The following is a 24,631-nucleotide window of genomic DNA, read 5'->3' on the forward strand; positions in this document are numbered from 1 at the left end:
AGGTGGCTGAAGGGAGGCAGGTGGGTTTGCAAACATTAGAGATGGCTAAAGTGGTGACAGTTCAGGTAAAGCAGAGGGAGTGAACTTGAAAGATACTTTGAAGATAAAATGGACAGGGATTCTTCAGTGGATGAAGTTCAGGAATAGTTAAGAATTTAACTCATCACCTTTTTATGTCTTTTCTTGATCTATCTTCTTGACTGTGAGCCACCAAAGGAAAGAGGAATTGAGTTTAGTTTTCTTAAATTTATTAATATCAGTATAGTAACCTACACACAGTAGGGGGTTCAGATAGTGTCTGTCAAACAATTCTAGACATGGTTTAGTTTTCCATCCTTGAATCCTTGAAATGCTTCCCCTAAGCCAGTCACATTGTCTGTTTAACATCTTTGCTGCTTCTCAAAGCTTAAAACTCCTTCTGTTAACATATGGGCAGATCTTGACACATCTTCAAAGTCCAACAAGAACCTCCTCCTTCTTGATGTCTTCCAAAGATGAGAGGAACCACAGTAATCTCTTTTCCAGGTTCACAGCACAGTGGGTGTCCTCACCGCACCTTTCAAGAAGTCTCAGGAATAGCCCTCCACATTTATCTACTTTTTGCAGAGTCATTTAACTCATCAAAATCAATGATTTGCTTTCTGATCTGGATTTATAACTTCTCAGGTGTAAGAACCACATTGCTACTTCTCTTGGGCCACCCTCACTCTGCTCTTATCTGAGAGCTCTGCCTGCTAACACATGACCAACAGCTGCCATGCAAACTTAAACACACAGGTTATGTTCTAAAAAGACTTTAAATGATTGTTTTCTTTTCAGAAATATTGCTTAATATAAGCAGGACTGAGTGAACAACTCAGAAATAGCTCCTCGCTTTTGCTTCTAGGCGTGGCCTTGCGTCCCACGAAAGAGACCAGCTTAAAATTTGCGTTTGGGGGTTTTCTTGGGACACATAGAGATTCTAACCCAAGTTCCCACTTGCATGCACTCAAGTCTAAACATACAGAAGTCAAAGTTGAAGTTCCAATTGCCGTGACGAACCAAGGAACTGTCACAGGAATCTGAGGTCATCCAAAGTTCTGGAATCAGGCTGTGCTCAGCATGTAGGTCTCCCAAGGTTAGGGGAAGGGGTTGGAAATTAGACTGCAGCTGACCCAGGTTCTGGGACAGGGCAAGGGCAGATGAGGAGCCAAGGCAGCTGGTGAGGGCTGCACAGGGATTGATATCAGGTCTTATGTGAAGGACTGTGAGGGGCTGCGGCAGTTGGACGTAACAAAGACTGGGTGCAGGGTGAGCCGGGAGTGTGATGCTCAGAGGGCATCTTTTCACAGCAATGTCTCTATTACCCCAAGGGTGAAACAGCATTTGGTTTGCAAGCTGAATATCAGTCCCAGGAGGAGAGGGAGTTCCTTGTACCCTTCCAGGGTTGTTCATCACAGTATTCAGGATCTGAGAGGGTAAAATTGACAGTCTGCATCCTCCTGCCGTATTCCTTTATTTCCTTTTTTAGTTACAATGTTCTTGAATGCAAATGAAAGAAAACCCAAGGAAAATGTACCCAGCAGGTAAGTTTATTGGCTCACAGAAATGAGGAGTTCGAAGTTAGGGTAAACTTCTGGGTTGCCTTCATTCAGAGACTCAACACTATTATGGAACCCGGGAGCTACTTCTTCTTATCGCCCAAACTCCAAAATGTGGGACCGACACAGTGGCGTATCAGGCTCATCCTCTGCCTGCAGGGATCTGTCTTGCAGAGATCCAGTGGCTCCATTTCCAACCCAGCTTTCCGTTACTGACCTAGAAAAGCAGTGGAGAATGGCTCAGGTCCTTGGGCCCCTGCACTCATGCGAGAGAATCAGGAAGCACCTGGCTTCTGGCTTCAGATTCACTCAGTTGTGGCTGTTGCAGCTGCTTGGGGAGTGAACCAGTGTCCTTCTGCCTTTAGCCTGTGAATTACAAGGAGAAACATACAAGCAAGAGAGAAGGCTCTTTCTGCTTGAGAGCACGCTGTCTGGAGCCACCCAGCCATATGTGAGAGTGAGGAAACATGGAAAGTCCACAAGCCGAGGATGGCAGAGACAGACTAGAAAGACCAAGCACTTGCTGGCCTGATGGAGCCACAGTGTCAAACCTGGACTTGTCCCTTTACGGGAGACAGTGAGTAACTGAGATTAGCTGGGGAATCTGTTATTTGCAGCTGGAAGGATTCTCTCTGTGCTCTCTCATTCTCAGCGTCAGTTTTACCCTTTGTGGTGCCAAAATGGCTGCAGTGAATCTAAGCTTTGTATCCAGACATTACACGGTCCAGAGGGAGAAGGCTCCCATTTAGTAGCCAGCTCCCAAATATTAGAGATCGGGGATCCACCTTGCTGAACCTGCTTAGATAGTCTATTCAGGCTTGTATCTATGATAGTGGTCAGGAATATGGAATGCATTGATTAGCTTATTCTAATAGATTAAATTGCTCCTAGAACCGAGGCTAAGTCAGATTAAAAATAAAATTGGAATCCTTTTAGCTCATACTGTCAGTGCTGTGCCCACATCCTCTGAGGCCACCTTCAGATCATCTGCCCCATCGGCGGGCAGTTTCCATAGACACAGAAGGCTTCATGTCTTAAGCATTTGCTTCTCTAGGACAAAGTTATTCTCTGGCCATAAGCATCCAGGCACCTAGAGTGAGTAGGAAGAGTTGACCAATTTCCAAAAGCAATGCTCAACAAATAAAGGGATTTGATGGATAAATACTCCCCTAGGCTTCCTGACCTAGTGGGACAGTTCTGAGTCGCACTCTACCTCTGCAGTGTACAGTAGTTAGTACTTCAATGCAGCCACTTAATTTTAATCAACAAAGGGTACCATTTTAAATTTCCATTCCTAGGGACTAGAGCAATGGTTCAACTGGTTAATCCTCCCTTTGTAAGGGCTGGGATCCCCTGTGTGTGCCAGTTTGTATCCTGGCTGCTCCACTTTGCATCCCGCTTCCTGCTGATGGCCTGGGAAAGCAATGAACGATGGTTCAAAGCCTTGGGACCCTGCGCCTGCATGGTAGGCCAGAAAGAAGCTCCTGGCTTTGGATCAGCTCAGCTCTGGCTGTTGCAGTTACTTGGGGAGCAAACCAGCAGATGGAAGATTTTTCTGTCTCTCCTTCTCTGTAAATATCTGCCTAATAAAAATAAATCCATCTTTTTTTTAAAAAAAATCCATCCCTAGCCTCATTTCAGGCACACGCTAGTTGACTAGTGGCTATCCTATTGGACATAACAGAGTCTCTCTAATGCACAGGGCATTCTCTTTCAGTTTATGTCATTCTGAGAAGAGACTTGAGCTCGGGTAATTCATAGGCACAGGAATTATTTATGCTTCTGGAAGCTGAAGAGTCTGAGATGGAGACATTAAGAGATCCAGGGACTGCTGAGGGTCTTTCCATGGCCATAGGGGGTGAACGTTGTGTCCTTGCATGGAAGAGGATGACCACATTTCCTCAAGCCTGTTAATAAAGGCCTTCATCCCATCCAACAGTGCTCTGTCCTCTCAGCTGAGTCATCTCCTACAGGACTCACACTTGCTGGTGGCATCATATTGGTCATTGTTTCAACATGCAAAATTTGGGGGGACAATCACATCATATCTACTTCCAGGAGTCACCTCCCAAATAAGCTCCTTGTCCCCTAAATCCCTAACTCAGAGTTTACCTTCTCAGGAATGCTGACACAGTACTCCTAGGAATAGAACAGGATGCTGTCAAGGAGCAGCAAATGTCTTTCTTTCTTTGTTTTTTAACATTTTTGGCCCATGGACAGAAGACTGGGAGAAAGACAGAATCTGGGTACCCAGCTCAGACCTAGCTACTAAATCAGCATCCACATTTTAACAAGATCCCGGGGTGATCTGTCTGCACATGACAATTTGAGATGTCTTGCTCTGCAGTTCTCTTACACAGAGAGAGCAGAAGGAAAAGCAGGGACTGATAACGTATACCTGTAGAGCTGTAACTGCCCTTAGGGCTTCTTGTTTAAGAGCTCCAAAAATATAGACACCATCATCTTTTATTTCAGGACTTTGGTGCCTTTTTTTTTAACATGTGAATTTTCTTTTTTCTTGTCTCGAAGGTCTCACAGCTTCCTAGGCCGAGCTGCCCTTCTCCTTCCCAGAGGAGGGAAGCTTGCCCTGCTGACTCCTGGAGCACCGATTTTCCCTTCCTGTCTGTGGAGGGCTATGGCTCCCTGATTCAGCTCTTTATCATCAGGTGATCAGGCAGCCAGTGCCACACCTGACAAGATTTTACTCTGATGGACTTCCCCAGCTGGAGAGTGAAGACCACACCTCTCCTACAGGACAATGGTTTCTCCATCTTACAGCCAAGTTCGTTCTAATTAGCTGACTCTGAGGTTTGCAGTGGCAAAGCTTCCGCAAAGTTAATAATGCTATTTTGAGAATACCTGCTCCTTGCCTGCTTAATGAACATGACGAGGGAACATAAAATAGTTTTTCAATCCTGCAAAGAAAGACTTTATTTCCATTTCCTGTCTCATGTCTCAATGCTGGACTTGCTTTTTTTTTGTTTGCAGCTAAATTATATTCATGTCTCACATCCATGAGTGTTCATGTGGTAGCTTTTCTTTAGAAAAAAAAGATTTATTTATTTTTTATTGGAAAGGCAGATTTACAAAGAGGAGAGACAGAGAGAAACAGCTTCCATTTGCTGGTTCACTCCCTCAGTGGTTGCAATGGCCAGAGCTGAGCCAATCTGCAGCCAGGAGAGCTTTTTCCAGGTCTCCCACATGGGTGCAGGATCCCAAGGCTTTGGGCCACCCTCCACCGCTTTCCCAGGCCACAAGCAGGGAGCTGCACAGGAAGTGTAGCAGCTGGGACACTAACCGGTGCCTGTGTGGGATGCTGGTGCGTGTAGGACAAGGGTCCAGCCACAAGGCATTTTACTGAGCCCATGTGGTGGTTTTTGCAATGTTCTTTAATTCCTCCATGAGTAGCTTCCTCCCCTGCTTCACCTTCATGGAGGCATTTGGTTGTGTCCTGGAATGTCTTGATTATTGGCCTCAATGATGGAAGAATGGTTCATGTTTGGGGTTTGTTTCCACTCAAAACATGTCTGGATGGGACATTTTCTGCAGCTAATTCCTCAGCAGTGGCTGAAGGAAAATGAGATTTCTCCACTCCAGTGTGATCGGCGTGCTGTTTGATTCCTGACCCTCATAAAAGACACCTTAACCCTTACTTACTGCCAAGATGTGGGAAGGATATTACATGACTGCTAAGGATTTGGAAGCCTTAAAAATGTGACTGCTAGATATTGAAGCCTACCACCAAAACTGGAGGCAGCTTTCTGTGGGATCAGATCTGATATTTAACGGTTTTCACAAATACAACGCTCCTTGTTAAGATATTGCAACACTTCCAAGCCGGTTGGTAAAGAGCCCCTGTAGTGGGCCTTCCCAATGTGTCCCATATCACTAGTCCAGCTGCCGCTGCCCGGCCTCCTGGGACCACCTCTTTCCCACACCAACACCAGCACCGTTTTACTAGACCCAATACTGAAGATGGAATACTTGACCCAGCAGGACTCTGCTCTAATGCTAGTGCTCCCATGGCTGGCTTAACATCACTGAAGTTGGCAGGTCGATGATGTGCCCGTTTGTTAAATATTCATTTTATTTTGGTGTCTTTTATTAATATTATTATTTTTTAGCTTAGAGTGAGAGTGGTAGTTCCAGTCCCCAGTTGCCTGTAACGGCTGCAGCTGAACCAGGCAGGGAGCTTGGTCTACCGGGTTGGTGGCAGGGACCCAACTACTTGAGCTGCTGCTTTCCAGGGTCTGGTTTCGCTGGGGAAGGCAGAAGTAACTGTGTTGGTTTTAGGATGCGAAATCTATCCATTCCATTGTCCCAATGAATGCAATGTCTCTTTTTGTAGTATTTGGGGCAGGGGCAGGTGACAGAGTCTGGAAATGGAATTCTTGACTGGTGCGTTAAAACTGAACTCCTTTAAAACATAAAGCCTAGTTAGCCTCCAAGCCATGTTGGTGACTTGTCTTTGGTCCCATGTGTTAGAAAGAACCCCCAGAAATCCTGGGGTGACTTGGTGAGAGCCTGTTCTGTCTCCCTCTCTCTGAGATGCCTTTAGGGCCCCCTAGTGGCTGCTTTAAGATCTCGAGTTTCCTAGGATTACGTCTCCTTGACCCTAATAAACAAGAAAGCCCTTTCTGAATCTCTCCGGTGACAGGTGCAATAACTGTGTGGAGATAAATAGATAATAGTTGGTGTAGAGGGCTCAATATTTTTTCATTTCTCCGTTCTTAGCGAAAGCGGTGGCGCTGCTTTAGAGATAACAGATATATTACCTTACATATTTCACTCTGCATTCCTCATACTATATTATGTCGTCGCTGAAATCCTTTCAAGGCGTTTACATCTTGGTTGGTGTCAAAGGGCTATAACTCCTAGGGAAGTGCTTCCATCCTTAGGTTTTTCCGCAAGGGGATTGAACTGGGGCATTCAGGAGTTTCACAACTTCCCCAAGGAATTCCTTAACCGGAGCGTGGAGTGGAGGTTGTGTGCGCCTTTAGCTAGACAAGGGTTCAGTCTTACTACGTTGCTGGAGCTGCTATAGCAACGCAACCCTGGGTTGACAGCCAAGTGTCCTCCCAACCCCCAAGTGCTTACTCACTAGTGCCGATACACTGTGCGACCCCCTCCAACAACGGTGACTCACCCGCGTCCGCATTCCTTGCCTCTACCTCCAGGGTCCCAGCTTTCTTTCTAGAATCCAATCAGGGTGGGGAGCTACACTGGGCTCGTGATGCTGTTCCTTTCCCACAGGCTTTCCTTGCAATTTCTGATGGGACTCAAGGATTTCTTCTGTGCCTGTCAATTTTAGGTTTCTCTTCCCTTCCTGTCACGTTACCCTGATTAAAATGCAAATGCAATGCAATAATGCATTTGACACCGTGAATGAAGACACGCATATACGCAAAGAGAAGGCACAGCATTCCTACTTTAACTTTTCCCGGTTCCGGGGCGGGGGAGGAGGAAGGGAGTAGGAAGGAAGGAGGTTCGGGCTGCAAAATATTGCAAAAAAGAAAGAAAAAAGAAAAGAAAAAGAAAAAAGATGCCGTTGTTTTCAGCGCCTTCGGGAGCTTTGCCGCGCGGCATAAGACGCACTGGCCAGCCTTGGAGCTGAGGCTCTTGGCTTTCAACTTTGACAGCGGCGCGACCTCTGGGATATCAGGTGATACTTGTCCTATAAGGCGATGCGATGGCACCGAGAACAGATAGGATCTGCTCTGCCTGCGGCGTGTGCGCGGAGCTTGGCGCCCGCAGCGCCCAGACGGCGGGACCCTAACGCCGCAGCCGAGCCGTCCCGCGCGCCGCTCTCGGGCGCACGGCTCGCAGCCGCCTTCTCCGCGCTCGCCTCGCCTCGCTCGGCACGGGACTAGGTAAACAGCGCTGGGGAGCCAGGGCTGGCTCGGTGGGTGCGCTGGTAGAGGGTCGTCCTGACCCGGTCCGGTGCTGGCCGCGAGGCGGGGGTTGGGGAGAGGCCACCACAGCCTGCGTCCCACTAGCCTCTACCCGCGGCCAGCCCGACTTCTGGGAGCGCAGCTTCAGCTCGGCGGCCTTGTCTCCTCTCCGCGCCCCTCCTGTTGGAGAACTCGGGTGGGCGAGTCCCGGAGCTCGGAGATCCTGGCGGATCGTCTGACTGGGGACAGGTGGGAGTCTTGGGGGTGCGGTGGGTAGGGGACCCCAGAAGCCCTAGGACCTAACTGAGGAAAACCCGGGAGCTGGATTGAGCGCCGGAGCCCGTCTCCGAGCCCCAGGGGCCGGTGCCCGCCGTCGCCCCACCGGGGGCTTCTCTCCAAGAAGGCTGCCTCTTCCTTTAGGTTCCCGCGCCCCGGCTCGCATCTCCACTCCGCCCGCGCCTCGGGACTCGGAGCTGGAAGTCCGTTCCGTAGGGTGCTGCGCGCAGGGGTCCCCAAAGCCAGAAGGCAAGGCAAGAGCAGCGCGATCCTGGCGGTCAGGGCACGCTGCGCGGTGCGGGGCGGAGGAGGGCGCGCGCAGACATCCAGTTTCTCCGTTAATAAAGACAGGCAGCCTGGGGGCAGGATCCTGGCATCTCGAAGGATGCTGACCGAGCCCTGGCAACCTCGGGCTGCCTCGAACCGTGCCCACCTCCGAGAAGAGCGGCGGCCGCAGCAGGAGGCGGAGGCGGGGAAACTTCCTGCTCCCCACGACGGCCGCTCGGGCACGGAGGAGCCGGGCAGGCAGGCCCGGCGAGCCCGCAGGCCTCCCCACGGCGGCAGCTGCAGGCCCTTCCCCTCCCCCAACGCTCTCCGCGCCGCTCGCCCAGCCCGAGGCTCCCGGGAGCGGCCGCGGGGCGGGAGGGGGACGGCCAGCGCCGGGCCGGCACCCTGTCCTCCCGACCCGGGCCCGGGATCCCGGCTCCGGGTGTTGCAGCCGCCCCTGCGAAGCGAGCTAGCGAGCCGGGCGGCGGGCGGGACCGGGGCTGCGGGCGGGGCCGAGCCTGCGGCCGCGCGGCTGCGGCGCTCGCCACTGGCCAGGCGCGCGGTCACGGGGCAGGGTGGGCGGTTCTCGAGGCGGGCCCCGGCCCCGCCCCCGCTGGCAGCCCGGGCCCGGCTCGCGGTTCTCTCTTTCCCGTCTCCCCCACACCCCTCCCCACCACCACCACCTCCCCACCCACGGCCGCACAGACATGACACAGACACACAGTCACTGCAGCTGCTGAGCGAGCCCCGCGCGCTGGGCACGCGGCGGGGCCAGCCCGGAGCCCAGCACCGCCCGCCCGTCCCTCCCCACCGACGCCGGCCCAGCGCCGCGGCCCCCGCCCGGCGGGGCGCGGGAGGCGGGCATCGCGCGCCGGCTCCGGCCAGCGGCGCTCGGCGGCCGGCGGCGGAGGCTGCAGCGGCCGGCCAGCTCGGAGCGAGCGCCTGGCGCTCCGGGAAGCCGGTTCGGCGCGTCTCCGAGGCGGCGGCTGCCGAGGCCGGCGAGTGCTCGCCGCGGCAGCCGGGGCCGCCCGCCTCGGCTCCCCGCACCCACCGTGCTGCGCTCGGCTCGCCGCGCCTCGGCTCCGGTGACCTTCCCCGGGCGCCTCCCCCGGGTCCCCGGGGCGCTCCAGGCCGGGGCGAGGCCCTCTCCAGCACCTCCAGCCCGCGGGAGCCTCGGGCGGCCGGCCGGCCGGCGCAGGCCCGGGGAGAGGGGGCGCCGCGGCCGCCGCAGCTTCCTCTCACCCGGCCGCAGCCGCCGCGCTCGGCGTCTTGGCCGGCCCGGGTTGTCCCTGCCCCGCCGCGGCCCCAGAGCCCGGGCGCCTGAAGCTGGGGGCGCGGCCACGCTCGCCTCTCCCGGCCGGTGGCGGGCAGGCCCTGCCCTGAAGAGGAGAAGCGACGAGGAGCGCGGGAGGTGGAGCTGATCCCGAGGGCCGCTGGGGTCTGTCCCCCGAGCGCCAGCTCGCCGGACCCACCTGGAGGCGGTCCCGGGCCCCCTGCCCATGCGGAGCGCCCCCAACTCGGTCTGTGAGCAGCTGCACACAGCCAAGCTTCGAGCAGAGGAAGAAGGGACAGTGGTCATCCGGGGCCACCCGGGCCCTCCTTGCGGCATTTGGAAACCGGTGTTCGCCTCGAAGTCTGCGCGTGGCACCGGTGCTCTGACTGTGGCAGCACCCGGCAGGACCCAGATCTGGAGCCCCAGCCACCTCCTGGGCGCAGCTGCCGCCGCGCCACCCAGCCTTTGCGCGGTCTCCCTCTGCTTGGTGGCGGTCACGGCCAAGGTAAGATGCTAACGAGTGGCTGCCGGGGCAAAGTGGGAACAGCGCCGGACAAGTTATCCGAACCTGTTGGCTGGCACTGGTGTGCTCGGGATGCCAGGGCGAGGGTGGGCGGACGCGGGACCAGGAGCCCAGGAGGGCTTGGCGGTGGGAGTTCTCCAGTCTCCTGTGTCTCCCAGGTCCTCGCCTGCCCCTCAGCGTACACGCTGCTGACCTGGAGCGAGCCAGGAGGAGTTTTCCCTGAACACCCTGAGGTGCCTGCACCTTGGCGCTCTCCCAGCCTCCGCCCCGCTCGCGGTGCACACCTGGGCTTTGGGGGAGTGTGTTGTGATTGGAGAGGCCCACCGCCTCCAGCGGGTCTCACCTGCTTTTCCTGGGGTGTGCTCGGCAGAACTTTTCTTGCTCCTTGTTGCGTGCACACTGGCCGGTTTGGGGGTGAGCGGCCATGTTTTGCGATTCCCTCTCCCCAGCTCCCTGTGACGGGGTGGCTGGTGTCGCGCCTCGGTTCTTGCCAGTGTCGCTGCTTCAGAGGGTGAGAGCCACAACTCCCATTTTGTGCAACCCCGAGTTCTGTGTATTGCTTTGTTAGCTGCTTGTAAGCGCATCTCCCCAGTCACCCCAGTTCTAGGAGCCCGTCCTTGCCTAATTGAAATCTAGGAGACTGTCCTGGGCACTTCCCCTGGAACGATCACATTGTAAGTGGGTCACCTCAGAGGAGCAGATTGCCTCCCAGACACTGAAGCCATCCCCTGGGTGACCCTGTGTAATGGGGTTGGAGTCTTCTCCTCCCTGGCTGATGTGCGTCGCTTGAGCAGGTTTCTGCTGTATTTTGAATTGGTGATTTTTGTCACTCAGTCCATTAAGATGATTTCCTGAGGGAGCCAAATAGCAGCTTGCATTTTCCGTGAATGTCACAGGAAGTTTTACGGGGTCTTATGTAAGTGCCTCGAGAGACCTGAGGCTTCTCTTTCCTTCCCAGGGGAGCCGGGAAGGGGCTTCCCTCTGCGTCCCAGGTGGACACCCCTCGGTGCTTGCTCACTCCGTTTAGGTGCTCACCTCAGGTTCGCTTCTCCCTGTCCTCTTCCAGCGGTCAGCTCTGATAGACGTGAGGTCAAAGAAGCTTCTACCTTAGCAAGGAAGCAAGTGATGGCTCACAAACGGGAGACATGAACGAATCACTTGCGTGCTGGGTCTTCACTGGAGGAAAAAAAAACATTGTAAAAGTCCGAAGTGCTTTAAGGTCTCTCGCCTTCTGTCGCGTGTGCCGTTAGTCTGGTGCAAGTTGCTTGAGGAGAGCACACCGTGTATGCTTGCTGTGCCAGGAAGGAAACAGACTCGAGACAGGAAAAAGGCATCAAGGTTGAGATCTTAGTGGGTGTTCAGGAGAGGTGAGGACACGATGCAGAGCTGCCCCCACCCCGCTGCACCCCTGCCCCTTGCCCCAGGAGGCCTGGGAGGTGTTGGGAGGTCTGCATGGGCAGCTGCTGCTGGCCTGCGGGCTGGGAGTGTAATGGAGTGTGGATCCATTTTTGGATGCGAGCTCATGCAGGCTCCGCTGGCTTTTACGCTCTGACTCTAGGGCCTCAGGAATGAAAGGAGAGCTTTTCGTGCTGTTCTAGGGCTCCGGGAGCGCTTCCGGGTCCAGGCAAGGTTTTGCTTTGCTTCTGGATTCCTAAGCTGGCTCCGTAGTTCAGTCACCTACAGAGGCAGGACACTAGGGGGGACTAGTTTTCTGTTTCACCAGCAATGCAGAAAGCACAGGCACCGTGGTTTGTGGCACTCGGGAAGCGCCTGATGTTCCCCTGTGTATGCTTGATGAGCCTGTGGATTCTGAGTGCTGCAAGTCATAGGCCTGCTCCAGCTCCTAGGCGAGTGTCACGTGAAACTCTGATAGGATCTGGGTAAAATCTCAGACTATCAGGAGTCTACATTTTGAATAAACGGGCTCTTTTCCAAGCTGGGCCCTTTGGATGTTAGACCATGTCAACTTTAGGTTTTCTGGTAATTTGCAATCAAAGTTTCCCTTTTTGGTTTTTGATAGCACTCTGTGCTGCCACAGTAAACTCACACCTCATCATAACCTGTCTAGATCAACTCCATCACACTTAACACTTCTTGCTATCATTCTTGGGAAAGCATACACCTTACCCAGATGTTCACATACCAGTGGTTGCAGTTTCATCTCAGATACTCTGTGTGGCAAAGCATGAGACCATTAGTATGTGGAGTTCTTCCTATGGAATTTGAGGATGATCCTACTCAGCAAAGCTCCATCGCTCTGGGTCAGAGCCACGCTGGCCATCGGACAATAGCAAGACTGAGAGGTAGAAGAGACCCCCCCCCCCCCATTTCAAACACTGGAGCATCCTCCCTCCCCACACAGAAGGCATATGTCAGCAAGTCTTAGGTCTGAACTGGATTCTGTTACTGGAAAAGCCTGGTGGGTTCTTTCCTCAGCTTCATACACAAATAAAATCCCGAGACCCAGTTGCAGACAAAAAAGTTTATTTGCGAAGGGAGCAGGTAAGCGCAGAAGGAAGAGGGAGGGGAAAGTGCCTCCAGAGAGAAAGCAGGAGGTGGGGTGCCTCTCAAAAGCAGAGAGGGAGAGACACCAAAGGTTTGAGAAAGAGTCCTCTGCTTTTAAGCCTTCCCTGACCTCTCCTTGTTGGGCGGGAACCTATAGGTAAGATGTTCCCCGTTGGTGGTCTCTCAACCAGTTAGGAAATGGGTGGACAATGCTTGTGCCGCACAGCTGAGGTGTGGCCAAGACCTCAGCAGGTTGGATGGTCTCAGACCCGCTATTGAAATCCACATTTACTTCAGTAGGGATAAAGGGTGATGATGTCTTCTGGCTACTTCCTGCTGAAATAGGGCATCGTTTGGGTAAAGGGGTCCCTGTAGGTATGGGATCCGCAGAGAGATGGTCTGGGTCACTCAAGCTGCTGTGGCAGAAGTTGGTTGTCATACAAGTTTGCATGTTTGAGTCTGAAGACCCCTGATCGGGAAACAGAAGACAAGACAGTTGAGGGTACAGGGTCCAAATAGAGCAGAATACCGTTAAGACACTAAGAACATCTGTTCTGGCCAGCAGGTGTTGTCTTCAGATGTGAGCGATGTTCTAGACTGTATCCCTGTGATATGCAGTTCCTGCCCATGGAGCCAACATTTTGGTTGCTGAACTTATTTGGCAGGTGCCTTTCTGAAAGCAGCTGCAAATCCTCCAGTGGTTCCCAGGTTGCTTCTGCAGAATCCGCTTGACTGGGGATGCCGACCTCGAACGGCAGAGGCAATATCTAGCTCAGAAGGGAACACAGCCCATCAGTGGCTAAGACCAAGCCTACAAGGACCTTCACCAATACATCTCACCCCCAAAAGGGGCCGGTGTCTCAAGAATAACCAGCGTGGTGGAAGCAGAGATCTCCCCAAGCTCAGGCCTGTGGCCAGAAGTCTTGTACAGTTACTTTGAATGGATCTTGGCCCAGGAGAGAAAGGCAAGGCAGAAAATTGAGGACCTGCATCTAGTAAGAAATTGATCTCCTGAGATCCCATCATCAGGGAGACCCGAGGCTCCTCAGTACAGACCTACAAACCAGGTGGTGGGAGCCTGGATGGGAGTCCCCATGACCCATCACTGGGGGTGGGGGTCCTGGTCAGCCCCCAGCTCCCTCTGGAGCTGTGTTCCAAACCTGCCAACCTGACTTTGTTTTTACATTGCCTTGAATATTTGGGTCTGGTAGACTGCATTTGGAACCCTTAGCTCATATGTAGAGTAAAAATTTTTGGTAGTGTAAGGGGAGCTGTTATTGAGGTCTATGGGAAAAAATGGTCGACATAAAGCTTTATTTCTCCTGTTAAGGTTTGATAGATTGATTCTCAGAGGCATGGCGAAGTCAAAGGGTAAGACTGGAACAGGGAAACACCGTCATGTTTGGCATTGAGCGCCAACTTGTGACTGCTGCTCCTGAAGAGCGTGCATGCTGTGGCCGGAAGACAGGGGTGAATCCCTGTGAATTTGAGGGATGCCAGGTGGCAGAGGCAGAGGGAAATGCTGAGACAGGATGCAGGTCCTCCTTAGGGTTCATGACCAAGGTGAAGGTGTCTTTGTGGCCACAGAGTCTCAGAGAAGAGGGACTAGAATGGGTGGAGGCTGTAAGACTCCCGGGCCCCTGCCATTCACTCACCGCGAGGAGTGTGGCCACTGTAAGAAATCTGCTGGTGTTGATAAGATGTGGCCATTCTGCTATGGGTTATCATATGGAGGAGGTCTTAGCTTTTCTCTGTCCCGCTGATGTTTGGAGAGAAATGGGCAGTGACTAGTTCACTAAAAGCTCAATCCAATGCATTTTAGAAGATTTGTCTCCTTTTAGTGTCATGCATAGCAGTTGAGGATCTGTGGTAACAACACGGAGACTCTGCAGGCGAGTTCCTAGCTGGGGCTGAGGTAAGCACTTGGCTGCTCCCAGTGGCTGTTTCTACTATCCTACAGGTTGTTGAGCTTGGATTTGGGCCCCTGGGGATAATACAAGGGAGTCCCAGGCAGACAGGACAGCACAGACACCCAAGGGTGTGTGGTGTGTTGGCGAGATCGGGGATGCTTGGTGTGGCTGGAAGGTCGAAAGTCGAGCTGTGCTGGAAGAGGACAGCCTGGGGTCAGAAGGGATTTCCTGGGGAGCATTGTGTCCTCCTGCTTGGCTGATTCACAAGGTGGCAGGAATGGCTGCTGGATCAGACCCAGGAAGAGTTGATTATCCCACATTGTTATTAAAAACAGAAAAGGACGTTTTCTGTTTTGTCCATTATCCTTCTACGTACAGCACTTTGCCTGTTCTTTAAAAGCCTATTAGCAATGCAAATAAAGAAAGGGTCCCTTATCAACCCTAAGTCTGCCCTCTTGTGTACATGAATTACATCTGGGGCTTTCATTATGTGATTATGCAGCAGTGTGAAAAATGACAATGTTACTTGACAAATGATATAGTAGGGAGAAAATACCCCTTCTCTGTAAGAACAAATTCTATTTTGGCAGATTTGCTTCTGGGTAAAGTTATGCTCATGTTTAACACTTGAACAAGGTGCTTCCATAGTAATCATTTCATTTCTGGCCAAAATTTTCTTTGCTGTTGAAAAGGAAGGGCTTGGTAATAATGAAAACGGGGGTGTGTGCATATTTGTACGCCTACTGAGAGGCATTTCACCAAGTAAGAGGGAGATGAAATAAAAATATTAGTCTATTTGGGCAGGTGTTGTGCACAATGGGTTAACCCACCATTTAGGAATCTGTAACCCATATCAGAGTGCAGGTTCAAGATTGTTGGGCTTCAAGTCCCCTTCTTGCCAAGTTACCTATGAAGCAGCAGCAGATAAAGGCTCAAGTTACTGGAGCCTTCTACATGGGAGTCTTGGATGGCGGCTCTAGTTCTGCATTTAACCTGGTGCAGCCCCATGGCATTTTTTTTGAACATATGTTTTTATTGGAAACGCAGATTTATAGAGAGAAGGAGAGATGGAGAGAATGATCTTTCGTCTTCTGGTTTATCTCCAAATGGCTGCAACAGTTGGAGTGGAACTGATCCCAAAGCCAAGAACCTCCTGTTGAGATGCAGAGTCCCAAGGCTTTGGACCATCCACTGTACACCCACTCTTGGAGTGAACAGCTAATAGGTCTCTTTTTTCCTCTCTTACTATCACTCTATCAAATATATATATGTGTGTGTGTGTGTATGTATATATGTAACTTTATTTTGATGTAACAAATTTTTGGAATTTATGTATGTAAGAGGTCTTCAAAAAGTTTAGGAAAATGTGTATGATGAAAAAGCTCCTCACAAAAGCTGGATACATCAGTGTTTTTATGTTGAAGCCGTCCTTGGCAATTTCAGCTTCCCATATGGATTTGTGCCCTGGCTGCTTGACTTTCAACCTGGTGCTCTGCTAATGCACCTGGGAAATGAGCAAAGGATGACCCAGTTACTTGACCCCTGCCACACTCCTGGATGGAGTCCGTGGCTGCTGGCTTCAGCCTGGCCCAACCCTGGTTGTTTTGACTTTCTAGAGAAGGAACCAGTAGAATGAAAATCTCTCGCTGTTTCACTCATTATGCCTTTCAAGTAAATACAACTTAAATGTGTTAAGTACAAAAGAGATTTTTTACAGATTTTAAAGATGTAATTTGAAAGGTAGACACACACACACACACACACACACACAGCTAGAGGAATCTATCCACTGTTTCATTCCCCCAGACATTGTGACATTTAGGGCTGGGCCAGGAAATGTATCTAAGTCTCAGCAGGAAGCTTGGTTGGAGGCAGAGCCAGGAATTGAACTGGGTATTATGTAGGCATTATGATCCCAAGTGGCTGCTTTTCAGCCACTTCCAGGGGTGCCAAAGTCCCTTTCTGGAAACATTCTGTACTCCAATGAGTTTCTTATTTGAAAGGAGAACCTCTCCACCCTGAGGCTAAGCCGGCTGTGAGGTGTGTCCCCTGAGCCTGGCAGGGCCCAGGTGTACTTGTGCCGTCATTGCTGCCTCCCCAGGTTGCACTTCCGCAGGAAGCTGGGATTGGGAGCTGCTGCATTCTAAGGCCACCCCTAAACTAATCTTTAAATTGGCATTTTCCATAAACTTCTGAAGTAAGTGTGGGAGTGAGGGTGGGATGAGGCAAATGTATGTAGAAAGAACAGAGCAACAGGGTAAAAACTTTGAAGACATCGGAGAGGCTGAAAAATCACAATTGTAACGAGACAGGATGTGCTTGGTTGTTGAAAAGCACAGTGGGGGGCTGGTGCGATGGCCCAGTGGCTAAATCCACCTCTTACATGCACCGGGATCCCATATGGGTGCTGGTTGGTGTCCCAGCTGCTCCACTTCCCTTCCAGCTCCCTGCATGTGGTCTAGGAAAGCAGTCAAGGACGGCCTAAAGCTTTGGCCTGCGCCTGCATCTGGGACCCAGGAGAAGCTCCTGGCTCCTGACTTCAGAGCGGCTGATCTCAGGCCGATGCAGCCATCAGGGAGTGACCCAGCGTCTGGAAGATTTTTGTGTCTGTCTCTCTCCTTTTCTCTATAAATCTGTCTAAATAATTCTTATTCTTTTTAACAGTTACTTTTTATAAAAAGATTTATTTTTATTGGAAAGGCAGATATACAGAGAGGAAGAGACAGAGAGGAAGATCTTCTGTCCGATGGTTCACTCCCCAAGTGAGAGCAACTTCCGGTGCTGAGCCAATCCAAAGCCAGGAGCCAGGAGCTTCTTCCAGGTCTCCCACATGGGTGCAGGGTCCCAAGGATTTGGGCCTTCCTCAACTCCTTTCCCAGGGCACAAGCAAGGAGCTGGATGGGAAGCAGGGCTGCCGGGATTAGAATTGGCACCCATATTGGATCCTGCACTTTCAAGGCGAGGAGTTTAGCTGCTAGGCTATCGCGCTGGGCCCATCTGTAAATAATTCTTAAAAAGCAAAGCCAAAACCACGGTGGGAGTAGTGTCAGATTTGTGTCTGCATGAATGTTTGGCTTCATATCATCCACCCTAGGGGCTTAAGTCAAATCAGGGGATTGAGGTGGCAGTTGTCTCCTCTTGCGTCATCCTTCCTGTGCTAACTTGCCGCAGGAGATTTTAAACCTTGAGGTCTCTGAGCTTCTGGTGCTGCCTCCTTCACAGAAGTACCTTGTTTGGGAACCTGGAACCTGGGAGGCTCGGGGAGGAAAGGGGCTGGCCCGAGCTAGCTGCTGGCAAAGTCAAACTCCTACCGGGATTCTTTTCCCCCTAGCTTTCTGTTGTGAAATAGAAAGAGGCCTGAGCATGGGTAGGCAAAATGTAGAGACACTTGCAAATATGCAAGACTACAGAAGGAATCACAAGTTCTTAGCTGCAGTGACAGCGTCTGCCTGTCCAGATTACATTCAACTCAACTGATGGAGGCATTCTTCAACAAGTTAATGGAAAAGTGTGTATTCTGAAAAATAGAACTAAGCATGGATTTTGAAGTGCGTGTGTGTGGGGGACCAGATAAGTTTAGTCTCGAATTCCATTTCCATGAGGTTTTTTGCATTGCTCTCCCTTGTGAGGCTGTTGACAGGTAAGCAGCCAGACTTGCCTCCTGGCTTCCCATGCTTGCTGCAAACCGGCTGTGGGGCCTGGAATGTTGCATTTCTCTTTGCCTGCTGTCTTAGATCTGAGTGCTTTACGATCTGACAAGGAAGAAGATACTGGACATATTCATTGTTTCAAAAGGCAGTGGATGGAAGTTCAGTTGACCCTTCCTGACTTTGCAATGCCTGGCCCTACCTTGGAGAAAGAAGCTCTGTCGCTCGTCCTTGAAAGGGAGCTGCCTGGCGATTGTGAAGGAAAATAGAGCAGAAGAGCAGTGCTGGAGAAGCCTGGAAAAACACAAACTGCCTTGTTAGTGTGCTTCCTAACCTGCGGGCTGCGGGGAGGAGGGTTCCTCACTCACCCTTGCTGGGCCAGGAGCCCTGAGGCCATCGCTTTCCGAAAGGAGATTTGCAGCCAGGGAGGGGTAAATAGATGTTTCATTACATTGTTGTGACAGTATTTTAGGAGAACTTGATATATATAAAATCTGGCCTTAAAACCAAGTGATTTAAGATATGTAACTGTTTAGGCTATGGAAGGGTTTTTCTTTCATAAGTAGAATTGAAGCCAAAGCTTTTCATGGTCAGGTCCTTTACTGTGTTTGAAATTATTTGATTAGCATAATCATGATGGACGCCTTGGGGAACATGCAATGTGAAACCAAGGACTTTCCGAACATGAACTTCGGTGTTTTGGCTAGTTACCTAACGTGTTTATCATTCAAGGATCCGACTATCCAACTCCATTACACGGAGAAATGAGATCGTTATCTGCTGTCATCAGCCCTTTGTTTTTGGGATTTCTTATTTAACTTCTTTCTGCAGCTACCCACCTGCACGAGCTCCTCATTCTTGCTGTAAGATTCTATCAGCTGCTGAGGGGGTTTAAGGAAAGTGCATGAGGTGGGAAAACGCAGGAATTCCGCGCGCTCCCAATAGCAGACACACAGAATTCCTCTTGCTTTGTTTTTGTATGTAGTAGAGGCAGTGTGCGTGAGGTGCTTCGGAACAGAAACAAACCCCAAGCTGTGCTCGACTCCTGGCTCTTCCTTCACAGCAATGAACTGTCTAGACCCTCTTTTTTTTTTTAAGTCACTGTTATAGTTTTGATCCTGTCTGTTACGGATGTTTCCCAGACAGAGTCCGTTATGGGGGTGGAATCCGATGGCAGGTTCTGCAGGTGACTTGGGGCAAGCTGGAGTTGCAGGAATATTGCTGGCTGGCACTGAAAGTGGAGGTGCAGTCTGGCCCGCCCTTGGTGCCTCTCTCTGGTCACTTTAAGGGACTGAGCTTCGGACAGGCCCAGGCAGGGGTGGAGGTGGTGCCCTGATTTCCAGGAGAGCTTTGCCTTTCACAGTCCCATTTGGTACTGCCAAGGCCAATGGGGGTAAAGGACTTGACCCCTCTTTTAGCTCTGCACGGTCACATTATACTTTGGGAGAATTTGTGTGGCAGCTGCTGGGGCACTTATGCTTGAATGAGGCTAGCATTGCTGTGGCTGAGTGCAGGCCTTCCCCCTCCCTCTTTCCTGTTTCTGGAACGAGGTAGCTAAGATGCTTCAGGTGCCATCGCTGTGTGTGCCAGCCTTACTGAATGACGTCAGGAGCTAAAGGAAGTACAGGCAGAGTGATGAGGTTGGGGATGCCTGGTGCGTAGTGGGTCTGCACTAAGTAAGGAATTGTGTGTGTCCACCCTGCGTGGTTGATGTGGTGAATGGATGAAAGAACAGTGTGGCTTCAGAGACGGGCTGGGGTGGGAGAGGTGCCTGGATGGCCGTGGACCTAGCTGGGGCTGAGAGCAACGTGGCCTCCCGTAGGCCACTTCCGAAAGGTTTTGGCTTAAAAAATCTGAAAGATGTTTCAGTTCAGCGAAAGGAATTCTCTTAGTAATCAGTGTTGTGCCTCGAACATTGATGGCTTTGTCCAAAAGCAAAGTGCATTGCCAGAATGTGTCGCGTGCATGTGTGTGTGTGTGTGTGTGTGTGTGTGTGTGTGTGGTGTTTTCCTACTGGATTTGTGAGGATTTTTGCTTATCTGGAATGTGAAGACTGGGTAAACTCCAAAGCTTATTGAAATTTGCATGCTGCATTGCCTTGAAAATGCCTCGAGAAGCATTTTCAGTACAACAAACTTCAGGGTGGTGGTAGTTGGTCGCATTTCTGTGACTGTGAAATGCCCTGGGTATTGCTCGCAGCGCTGGTGGTTGGGGGTTGAAGTGGACTTGGGAGAAGGGAAGGAATGACTCTCTGTTGCTGTCACTCGTTGCCTGGGAGTCTTACTGTCTCACTTTACAGTGTGGGCACTCGGGCCTGCCCAGCTGACACAGCTGGGAAGCATGGAGCTAGGACGTGGCTCTTCGATGCTCAGACTCCCCAGGTTGGTTGCCTGAGAGGCGACCTTGTCCTTGGCTGTACTTTCCTTTCAGTCTTGCTGGGTTTCCTGGGATTGCTCCAGCTCTTCTGTGGTGACACCCCTCTGGCTGTTGACTGACATGCCCTTTTCTCCTGCTTCGTCGAGTTTAAATGGAGAGTCTTCCTGAAGGAACATAGTTGCAGACATTGGACACCAAGAGGTGTGATTACATTGAAAGTGTGATGAACTAAGCAACAATGGAAGATTTAAATGAAAAGTCAGGACAGCACGAGAAAGGCTATAGCCCTACAACCAGTGTTGCGATGTTGAGTCTGAAGGTTGATGGGAAATTGGAAGGGGAGATTACCTCAGCTTCCTAAACTCAGGGGAGGTAGGATTTTAATTGGGTCTTTGGACGGATGAAAATGAAATTCGGAATAGAAGGATTAAAGGGGGGAAAAGGGTTAGGTTAGGTTGGGTCGACAAAAGCACACGTGTGTTTCTGGGTGAGAGAATAAGCCGGCTTACCCATCTGTGAGCGGGGAGTTACAGATGGAGTTGGCAAGCTGGGGCTCTGGGCTCTGGAACACAGGGTCACTTTGGATTAAGGGGACATTTTAGGAAGATGAACCTGCCTTGCTGGACATAGAACGGAGTGGGAGGAAGTGGAGATAGGAGGTCCCTGGCTCTTCTTTACCCACCTCATGCATGGTATTTATTGTTTATTTCAAGGTTACTTTATTTACTTGAAAGGCAGAGTTACAGAAAGCTCTTTCATCTGCTGGTTGATTCCACAGGTGGCCACAATGGCCAGGGCTGGGCTATTCCAAAACCAGGAGCTTCTTCTGGGTCTCCCATTCGGGTGCAGGGACCCCAGGACTTGGCCCATCCTGAGCTGTTCTCTCAGGCCGTTAATACTGCACAGTACCTCTGATCACAGTTACTGGCTTGGCAATGTTTGCCTGGTATTGAAGTCTGAGGTGGCTTTCACTGCCCACTGTAGAGAGGCCTCAAGGGAATACAGTCCTTTTGTGATACCAGCGGTGCCTCCTCAACTAGCACTTTCTCCCATGCCTGGCTGGGGATAGGGCTTTGGGGAAAATCACACTTCCGGCAGCCTCTCGTATTGCTTTGGGTTTGTTTAAGAGCCCAGGTTAGAGAAGCACCGTTTTCCTCGCCTTGGACGGCACCCAGTACAGGATGTAATAGGAAATCCCTCCTTTCCTCCCTAGTGGCTCTGAAAGCAGCCACAGAGAGCTGAGAGCTCGCTGCTGGGCGCTCTCGCATCTGGACTTCCCGTGTGCCGCTGGCGTGGAGTCGGTGCCTCGCATCCCGTGGCGGCGAGCTCTGCCCAAGGAGGCGCTGGCAGTGAGATTACAGCACACGCTTTTTAGCATTGTGCAGTAAGCCATTCTGGATAACAGAATTTTTCAAATAGGATATCCAGTTCCTTTTAGATAGAGACTTTATTTTTAATCTGTAAGGGATGGAAGTTTTTGTGACAAGGCTCTATGTACTGAACCTCAGCTGATGGGAAATGGCCAGCTTTTCCTGACAGGACACACATGCCTGATGATGCACTGTCACCTGCAGCCGCCTGGTCCCTGCCCCTGCCGCAGCTCCCCGTTTCTTGCATCACTGAAGCCTAACTCATTCATTTTCTTCCTTGTTATTTACCCCCAACACTGCCTAATAGTGCACATACCTCTTCTCCTGCTGGAAATTTCTCTCTCGCTTGCTTCAAAACTCAGTTTGGGCAGTTCTTGTGTACTTTTACGGAGAAGAGGCACTGAATGCTGTGTGCACCTGTTGCTGACAGCTATGCTGAACTGAAGGTAGTCGTGTCTCCCTGGCTGTTGTATCATCCTAGGGAAGTGTGGTGAAGGCGGAAGATGAAGAGAAGGGGTCTCTCTCTTCAGACCTGCAAATGTCTTTTTTTTTTTGAATTTTTTTATTAGAAAGGTAGGTTTACAGAGACAAGCAGAGACAAAAAGATCTGCCACCCCCTGGTGCACTCCCCAAAGAGCCTGAACAGCTGGAGCTGAGCTGATCTGAAGTCAGGAGCTTCTTCTGGGTCTTCTACTCAGGTGCAGGATCCCAAGGCTTTTGGCCATCCTCCACTGCTTTTCCAGTCCATAGTAGGGAGCTGGATGGGACGTGGGGCAGGCAGGACATGAACCGGTGCCCACAAGGGATGCCAGCACTTGAAGGTGGGGGTTTAACCAGCAGAGTTATTGTGCCAGCCCCCAGACCTGCAAATGTTATTGAAGTCTGTGTGTCTAAGTGGGAAATGGAAGGAAGTGGGGCATATGGCTGAGAGGGACAGGGAAAATTGAAGACCCCTTGTGCCTTTAAAAAATTTTTTCGAGTGCTCACTTTGGCAGCACGTATACTAAAAAATTTTTTTTGAGAGATGTAATTATTTTTTATTGGAAAGGCAGATATACAGAGAGGAGGAGAGACAGAGAGGAAAATCTTCCATTCGATGGTTCACTCCCCAAGTGGCTGCACTAGCCAAAGCTGAGCCAAGCTGAAGCCAGGAGCCTGGAGCCTCCTCTGGTTCTCCCATGTGGGTGCAGGGTCCCAAGGCTTTGGGCTGTCCTTGACTGCTTTCCCAGACCACAGGCAAGGAGCTGGATGGGAAGCGGGGCTGCTGGCATTAGAATTGACGCCCATATGGGATCCCAGCACGTGCAAGGCGAGGACTTTAGCCACTAGGCTACAATGCTGGGCCTGCATGAGACCAATCTTCCATTTGTTGGTTTACTCCCCAGTTGACCACAGCAGCCAAGGCTGTTAGAAGCCAGGAGCTTCATTTATGTCTCCAATGTGGGTGACAGGGACCAAAGCACTGGCGCTGTCTTCCAGCACTTTCCCAGGCTGGAAAAGGAGCAAGGAGCTGGTTTGGAAGTGTAGCAGCTGTGACAGGAACAGGAAGTCCCTGTGACACATTGGCATTGCAGGCAGTGGGTTTCCCGTACCCCGTGACACCAGACCTTGCCCTTCGTGCCTTTTACTGTTCCTTCTTTCTGCTCCTGGTCCCTGGATGCTGATGAGAGTGTTGACTGTAGCTTCAGTTCTCCAGTTGTTTTCCCATCCCAGTATGTTTAAAGGACCAGCTGATTGACCGAGAACTGGACACGGTGGACGTGATGTAGGAGGCCTGGCTCACCTCCAGCTGACGCACAGCAGCAGAGCCCCAGGACCCTCCTCCGCATGCACCTTGCTGGCGTGGGGGTCTTTCGCATGACTGCAAGGATTTGTGAAGGTTTTGACTGTGCTGCCCTGGCTCGCCCGGCATGGGTGCTGCATGATTAAGTTTGCTTAGCAAATCGTGTTGGAGCGCCAGAGGAGTCCTGGGCTGTCAGACAGCTTGTGTGATCCAGGCGCTAGCCAGAGTGTAAGAACTTGACCTTGGTGCGGAGTGTTGATTTTAGGGTTCCTGCAGTCCTACTGCTTCTCCACTGATGGTCTGATTTGATCCACCCCAAGGAATGCTTTCTTGGGGAGTTAGCTTTTGCCATTTTTTTTTTCTTATTTCTTCTGCTTGGTTTGTCCCTATCTGCTTTTGCAACTGCGATTTTGAGCTCATTAAGTCTGATCGTGTGTGTATGATGTTTGGGACTGCGCTTCTCTCCGCATGGCTCCCGCCATCATGGTTCTTACTTACAGTTCCTCCTGCTGCCGCCATCGCCTTCTCCCCGTATCTCTTGCCCTTGCCTCCTTGGGGCGGTTCTGCCAGATAAAATAAGACCGCAGATGCCTCCTGGGAAGGAGGCAGAGGTCGCTCCTGCCCTGTTTTTTTCTTAGGCAACACATCTTAGAAAACAGAAGCCCTGAAATGAATAGTAGATCCTTACCCTCTCATGCTGAGGCCATAATTCAGGATTTTTTGTTTTAAATCTGCTTTGCTGCTTTCTCTTTCGGGAAGACGGATGAGAGTCAGCGCATGGCCTCAGAAAGGGCTCCTCCTCAGCGATGATGAACAGACTGCACCAGTGCCAGAGGCCAGGCTGTGGCTCAGCACGTTAAACCCCCTGCTTGGGACACTGGTGCCATGTACTGGGGAGCGGTCCAAGGCCTGTTTTTCAGTTTTACATCTGGCTCCCTGTTAAAGCTCCTGGGAAGGCAGTAGGAGTCACCCATCTGGGAGACCAGGCAGGGGTTTTGAATTTTTAGCTTCAGTTTGGCCCAGGCTTGGCCATTATGACCATTTTGGGGAGTAAACCATTAGATGCAAGGTATCTGTCACTTTACCTTTCCAATAAATAAATACATTTTAAAAAGAAATTTATTTATTTTATCTGAAAGGTAGAGTTAGAGAGTTAGTTCTTCCATCTGTTGACTCATTCCCCAAATTGCTGCAATGGCCTTAACTGGGCTTGTCTGGAAACAGGAGCCA

General features: G+C 51.2%; 1 protein-coding gene across 3 annotated transcripts in view; it reads left to right on the forward strand.

Moving 5' to 3' along the window:
- The first annotated feature begins 7,429 nt into the window (after positions 1–7,429).
- LARGE1 (LARGE xylosyl- and glucuronyltransferase 1) overlaps positions 7,430–24,631 on the forward strand; it is a 460,854-nt gene continuing 443,652 nt past the window's right edge. The window contains exon 1 of one of the 3 annotated variants that reach the window (XM_058673507.1): positions 7,430–7,450. The gene's annotated coding sequence lies outside the window, so the exon portion shown is untranslated. Of the gene's footprint in view, positions 7,451–9,271; positions 9,793–24,631 lie in introns of those variants that run through there. The other 2 variants (XM_058673505.1, XM_004589562.3) reach the window with 2 other exon arrangements.

This window comes from Ochotona princeps, chromosome 15 (assembly GCF_030435755.1).
Source record: "Ochotona princeps isolate mOchPri1 chromosome 15, mOchPri1.hap1, whole genome shotgun sequence".
NCBI classification, from domain to species: domain Eukaryota; kingdom Metazoa; phylum Chordata; class Mammalia; order Lagomorpha; family Ochotonidae; genus Ochotona; species Ochotona princeps.